Source organism: Borostomias antarcticus (genome assembly GCF_949987555.1).
Source record: "Borostomias antarcticus genome assembly, chromosome: 4".
Lineage (NCBI taxonomy): Eukaryota > Metazoa > Chordata > Actinopteri > Stomiiformes > Stomiidae > Borostomias > Borostomias antarcticus.
In genome coordinates, this window is record NC_140237.1 from 34,594,668 (window position 1) to 34,600,938 (window position 6,271).

Sequence of the window (6,271 nt, forward strand, 5' to 3'; positions counted from 1 at the left end):
GAAATAGAATCTTACTTTATGGCGAATTATATGTCAGAACGCCAACTAACACCTCGGCAAGTTTCTTGTCTTTGAAATTGAGTGTTTAACATTTTTTAATGATTTTTCACGGTGCCCACCCACATCCATTGTATGACCAAAACAGTGGTAGAGCAATTATCAGACTTTCTCAAAAGTGCTAGTTTTGTCAACGTTTCGATCTGAACCATTGTATATGATCATAAGTAACCTTAAAACAGGGCTAAACGTGCATTTTCCCTTTACTACTCCTTTAAAGGATAGCATTGTAATAAAGGCTATTACATAGCCTATATATCAAATGACTAGGACTTACTATCTGAGTAAAGGCCTACATGATTTCAATATGTAGGGCTATAGTCTACAGGTCAATCTTATTTAAAATAAATAAATAAAAAGACTGAACAAGTTTCCTTCTTAATTTTCCTTATAGGCATCAGACCTATAGGCCTGTGTGCAACACGTGGAACACAAATATGCATCCGAATGAACCCGTTTCTATCAAGGGCGTAGGTTTGGTTCTAACATTGGTAGGGACCATATAACAGTGTAGCCTGCATACACAATTTTTGCTGGGGACGAGAGGTTAAAGCTCTTATATATTCATATATTTATGAAATTGAATAATACTAATACAATGTTGTTAGTCTACTGTATCACATCCTGCCTGCTGCGTCCCTCCACTCTCTCGACTTTTGCTGCTGCTGAGTCCCTCCACACTCTCTCTCTTGGTTGCTTGTGCGTCCGTCCACTCTCTCTCTCTCTCTCTCACGACTGCTGCTGTTTCATGCATAAAAATGATTTGATTAAAATTGAGATTTTCATTGGATTTTTAGACTGACATTCAATTCATAAATTGATATATCTGTCCATTGGGGGAGTAACAAAATACCAGACAGTAGGCAATACCAATTGCGAAATTCCACAATCCTGGTTTTACAAAGCTATAGCTAATAGCCCATCGGCTAGTATTCATTGCGGACACTTACGGTCATTAGTTGTGAGGACGCCATGATGTCCTATTCAATTAAATCTCTGGTGGGCAGCTAATGTATAATAATGTAATGGCTGCTGCTATCCTAATGTTACAGGATGATAGAAGCCATCTTAACAGTTCGCTAGCTAGCCAGCTTATATCACCGGTTGATAATTTGCCACAATGGAAAGACAAGTGATGTTAGTTTAGATAACATTAGCTAGCACCAACCTAGCTGGTTTTCATGTGGCTACTGCCTAAGGTTAGCTACTTAGTTTACCAGCAGCTAGCTAACCTAGCTAACGCTAACGTTACTTACAGTTGCGGAGAAAAAGCTCCTGATATCCCTCATCCTCTTCAGAGGGGGAGGCGACATTGTGGTGGATGTAGCCTACCTAAATGGCTGTCAGAATCACAACTGTATGGCTTGCTGTCAGCGTCTGTCTGTAAGGCTGTTCTTGATCAAGCGAAAATTTGAAAAATGCAATGATCAATCTCAGACAAATGAGCCAATCGTGAGTTTAAAAAATATAAAAATAATACAGGGATGGCACATTCACAGTGGAGGAAAGGGGTAGGCTAACGGTCTAATATCTATAATGCAAAATAATTGGTACGGTCAAGGTTGCTTAAAAGTTGGTAGGGACAATTTGGGCCTCCCAAAATGTTGGTAGGGACATGTCCCGACCGTCCATACGCAAACCTACGCCCTTGGTTTCTATAGAGGAAATCCATGCTGAATGTAGCCAATCACTGCGAACTCTTGTATTTACACAACAGTAGCGTGCCTCCCGAAAACGGACTGCAATTGTTTTGATAAAGGGGTGACCCGCGAGGCTGCTCTTTCTGTACACAACCGCACGAGTCACGACCCTTGGCACGGCGCGAGCAAACAGAGTCTGCACGCAACGCTGGGGCTGGCACAATGATTAACCCTGGATGAGATGTCGGCTCGTTCACTGGCCTGGTGAGAGGAGGGGAGGGGAGGGGAGGGGAGGGGAGGGGAGGGGAGGGGAGGGGAGGGGAGGGGAGGGGAGGGGAGGGGAGGGGAGGGGGTGAGAGGGGGTGGGAGGGGAGGGGGTGAGAGGGGAGGCAGAGGAGGGGAAGGGATGAGAGGGGAGGGGGTGGGGTGGGGTGGGGTGGGGTGGGGTGGGGTGGGGTGGGAGGGGAGGGGAGGGGGTGAGAGGGGGTGAGAGGGGAGGGGAGGGGAAGGGAAGGGATGAGAGGGGAGGGAGTGGGGGTAGACGAGGATAATTTATCTCACGCATGGCTTGTTTTGCGTGTCAAGCATATCCATATCTTCTTTCACCACAGCCCATGGACTCTCTTTGAACACGCGTTTCATTTTCTTCCTCTATGTACACAATTTTCGCTCCCACAGTCTCTGAGTCAGCGAAAAAAAGAGCCGTATTGAACCTTCGTGCCCGAATAGAGAGAGGTGACAGAAAGATGGATGGCCGAGATATTTCCGCACGCAACTATTGTTATGCGCGGAGCTGAACATTGGCTTGCACAAGAACAGAGGGAGACGGGGGCTGTTAGCTCAGTTACTAATCTGATAGTCACTCTTGTCCGCTAGGGGAATGTGATACAATTGCCCCCCACCCCTCTCTGTCCATGCACCCTCCCTCACCCAAGCCCCACTATAGCGGGAGCGAGACAGAATGTTGCTCAATTATAGCATGCGTTTGTGTATGATTGCGTGTTGAGAGGCGATAACGAGAGCTGTTGAGCTAATCTTGATACCTCGATGCTGACCCTGTTCTCTATCGATTCTCACGCTCTGGTTTTGCCTGGGGGTTATCTAACTGTTGCTGATTCTTTAGTTAGTTTATCACTAAGGCGTATTGACACTGGTTATCTCTTCATTATGCCTATCAGGTTTAATCAAAGGTAAAACAAGAACATAGATAAATACATCAACAAATGACTTAAAAATGTAGCACTTCTGTAAAAAATATATCAGTGTGTGTTCTTTTGAGATCTAGTCTAATTTGTAATTAAGGCTAAATAAAGATTAAGATAGTCTAATTGATTTGACAGTTTTCATGAATGTCATGGGGCTTTGTTGGCCAGTTAATTCAGTGTTAGACCTACGTGAAGGTCATTTGGGGAGAATGAATCGAGTGAAGTTTGTGTGAGTGAGCTCATAGTCAGCATTCATGTGTAAATGACCTGCCGTCCAGCATAATCCTATTAAGGTCATACTGATCACAGCACACGCAAGGCCAGGAGGCTGCTCGCCAATCAAGACATCCCTTCTCAATGCTTCCCTAACGTCCTACCTTGAACAAAGAATATCAACAATGAATGAAGGATAAGTATAGCTCTTTAAGAGTATAGCTTAAATAGGCTACTGAAGTTACACACACCTTGATAGTTCCTTGTCTTTTCGGGGTAAAGAGCAGTCATTTTTATAAGAGCAGTGTGTCTGCACGTGTCTCTGTGTGGACATGTATACTTGTGTAAATATGTGTATGTGTGTGTGTGTGTGTGTGTGTGTGTGTGTGTGTGTGTGTGTGTGTGTGTGTGTGTGTGTGTGTGTGTGTGTGTGTGTGAGAGAGAGAGAGAGGGGGGGGGGAGAGAGAGAGAGAGAGAGAGAGAGAGAGGGAGAGAGAGAGAGAGAGGGAGAGAGAGAGAGAGGGAGAGAGAGAGGGAGAGAGAGAGAGAGGGAGAGGGAGAGAGAGAGAGAGAGAGAGAACAATGGAGAGCCCGTATTCCCTCCTGTCCATGTCCTATAATACCTGCAGGTGGTTCATTTTCATGAGAGTTCAAAGATGACATCAAATTCTGAAGCAGATATTCACAGCTCTTTGTGTGTGTACACACACACACACACACACACACACACACACACACACACACACAAACACACACACTGTAATGCACTGAACTGTGAATCTGACCTTACCAGTGTTTAGATTTAACCTGCATTCTGTGCCCCAAAACTTGTGCTCAGACAGAGACACACAGTATGTTTGATGAGTGTGACAGGTGTTTGTGTGCTTAGAACTTTACTGCCTGCACAGCCTTTAGACTTGCATTTAGGCTATAACATGCTCAGAAAAATGATTATTTTTGAAAAACTTGAGGCAAACACTGTTTTTGGTTAGCATCATGCTATGGGAATGAACATTTTTACATTAGGCCTATTACATTACAGTCATTTAGCAGACACAGTCAGTGACATAGCCAGTGTATAGTCTACTTCAATCTGCCAGAATTCACCACTGCATCTCCTTTCTAAACAAGTGACTAAGAATATAATTTTGTGTTAAAGCCAAAGTAGAGGAAGGATCCTGTTAGTACTTCTTGAAGAGGTGAGTTTTGAGCCTGTGCGAAAGATGGGCAGCGACTCTGCTGTCCTGACGTCAGTGGGCAGTGCGTTCCACCACTGCGGGGCCAGGACAGAGAAGAGCCGTGACCGTGTCCACATTTGAATGACATACAATCATGAAACAAAAGTGGTTTAGTTAGACTGAATGGTGGTATGCAGGGCCGAACCGGTGGCCCCCTTGGAATTGTTGTGGGCCTCCCTGCCATCCACAACCGTCTGTTTGCAGGGGGTGTGACCTATACCCCTGAGAAAATTGGCAAGAGGATGCATTTACTGCCACGAACAGCATGTCGTCATTATCAACAATTGTAATGTTCCTATGACTACATTTTTGAATGGTAGGCCTATGTATCAAGACTTTATGTCAGAATTCATGGCTGGTAAATGTTTCACCTGTGGGTCCCTGGTTGGCCGGGGGCCCATTTCATTTAAAATGGTTGAAACCTATTGCACAATCCATCTCTGTTCATCTCCCATTGGTGTGTATGTCTGCCTGTGACTGGGAGTATTATCCTGATCAATTATCATCATAGGTAAGTTTGAGGGTGTTCGGGACAGCAGATCATGACTATAGGTTGAACATTGAGCATCTATTGGAAACGGTCATTTTCAAATTGAATGAGTAGGCTAGGCCACACACGGTCTCTCACGATATCGCTTCCTCACAACATGCGTTCCTCAAGTTCCTCAATTTGGACTTAATACTCAAAGTTTGATAAGATCTGAGTGCGTGGCCTCATTTGTAAATACGCAATGAAAAGTTTAACCTCTGAAATGTCATTAAACGTTTTCCAGCTCACACGCAAAGGCTACCTGCCGTGGTTGACATTAGGCTACTGGGACTATCCCGGGCAAGTGCTGTTTGATGGATTTAAGCAGTGACTTCAGGCTCGCATGCCTGCGTGAAGCCTGAGTGGCAGATCGCATGACTCCAAAGCCCCAGATCCGCGCATTTACAGAAGCTATAGCGCGCAAATATGTGCACCTCCGTGCCCAAGAAAAAACTCTCATGTCCTGCTTTGTTCTGAGAGTTTAAGACCCTTGTGTCTTTCCAGGGGCTGCTGGCTTCGCGTGACTGACCAAGCAGATTTGGGATTGTCCAAAAGAGCGAGTCCGCCCCTCCTTGCCCTAACCCCTCCTTGCTCTCACGCGAACTGCAGGACCGGGGGCTGAAGAGACCCGACTACTCATCACATGGACAATGGATATTAAAATATGTGGATGTCGTAATAAAGGGGAGTTTACACCTTATTCATAAGGAGAGTTGAGTGTGTCTCTGAGTTATGGTCATTCGGTCAGTTGTGGGATTTGCTTTGCAGGATTTTTCACCTACTCTTGGAATATAAGCAGTCTACGCACTCTGGGTCATTTTTTCCCAACACCTTCTGAAACGAATATCAAGACGACCTATTGTCGACTGATGCAAAATTAGGCCTACACGAGGCCTACCTATATTGCTACACTGAATATGTATGAAAATATAACGAGACAATTAGTCGACCCCCTATCAATCAGTCCACTGTCCAACAGTGGCAATTACATTGTGTAAAATAGAGATAGACTTTAGGCTATATCACATAGAGGACCTGATTTGTATGTATTTTCGCCAACATAAGCAACGCATCATGGCCCTTCGTTGTATAGGCCTACTAAATAGGCTAACTGACAATAGACCTATAGCCTACAGATATATGCATTCAAATCAATTATCAAATTGCATGCCGTATATGCATAGAACAATAGAACAATAGGCCCCTGGCTACTCAATAGCCTAGCTGACGGAAGTAGTGAGACATGAGATTTTTGATTCCCGAAAGAGAGATGACAGGGTTTATGAACTCATTTAGCCTTTCACCCCAACAGTGCTGACAGAGTCGACAGCCACCCCACCCCCTCCTCCTCCTCCTCCTCCTCCTCCTCCTCCTCCCTTCCCTCCCCCA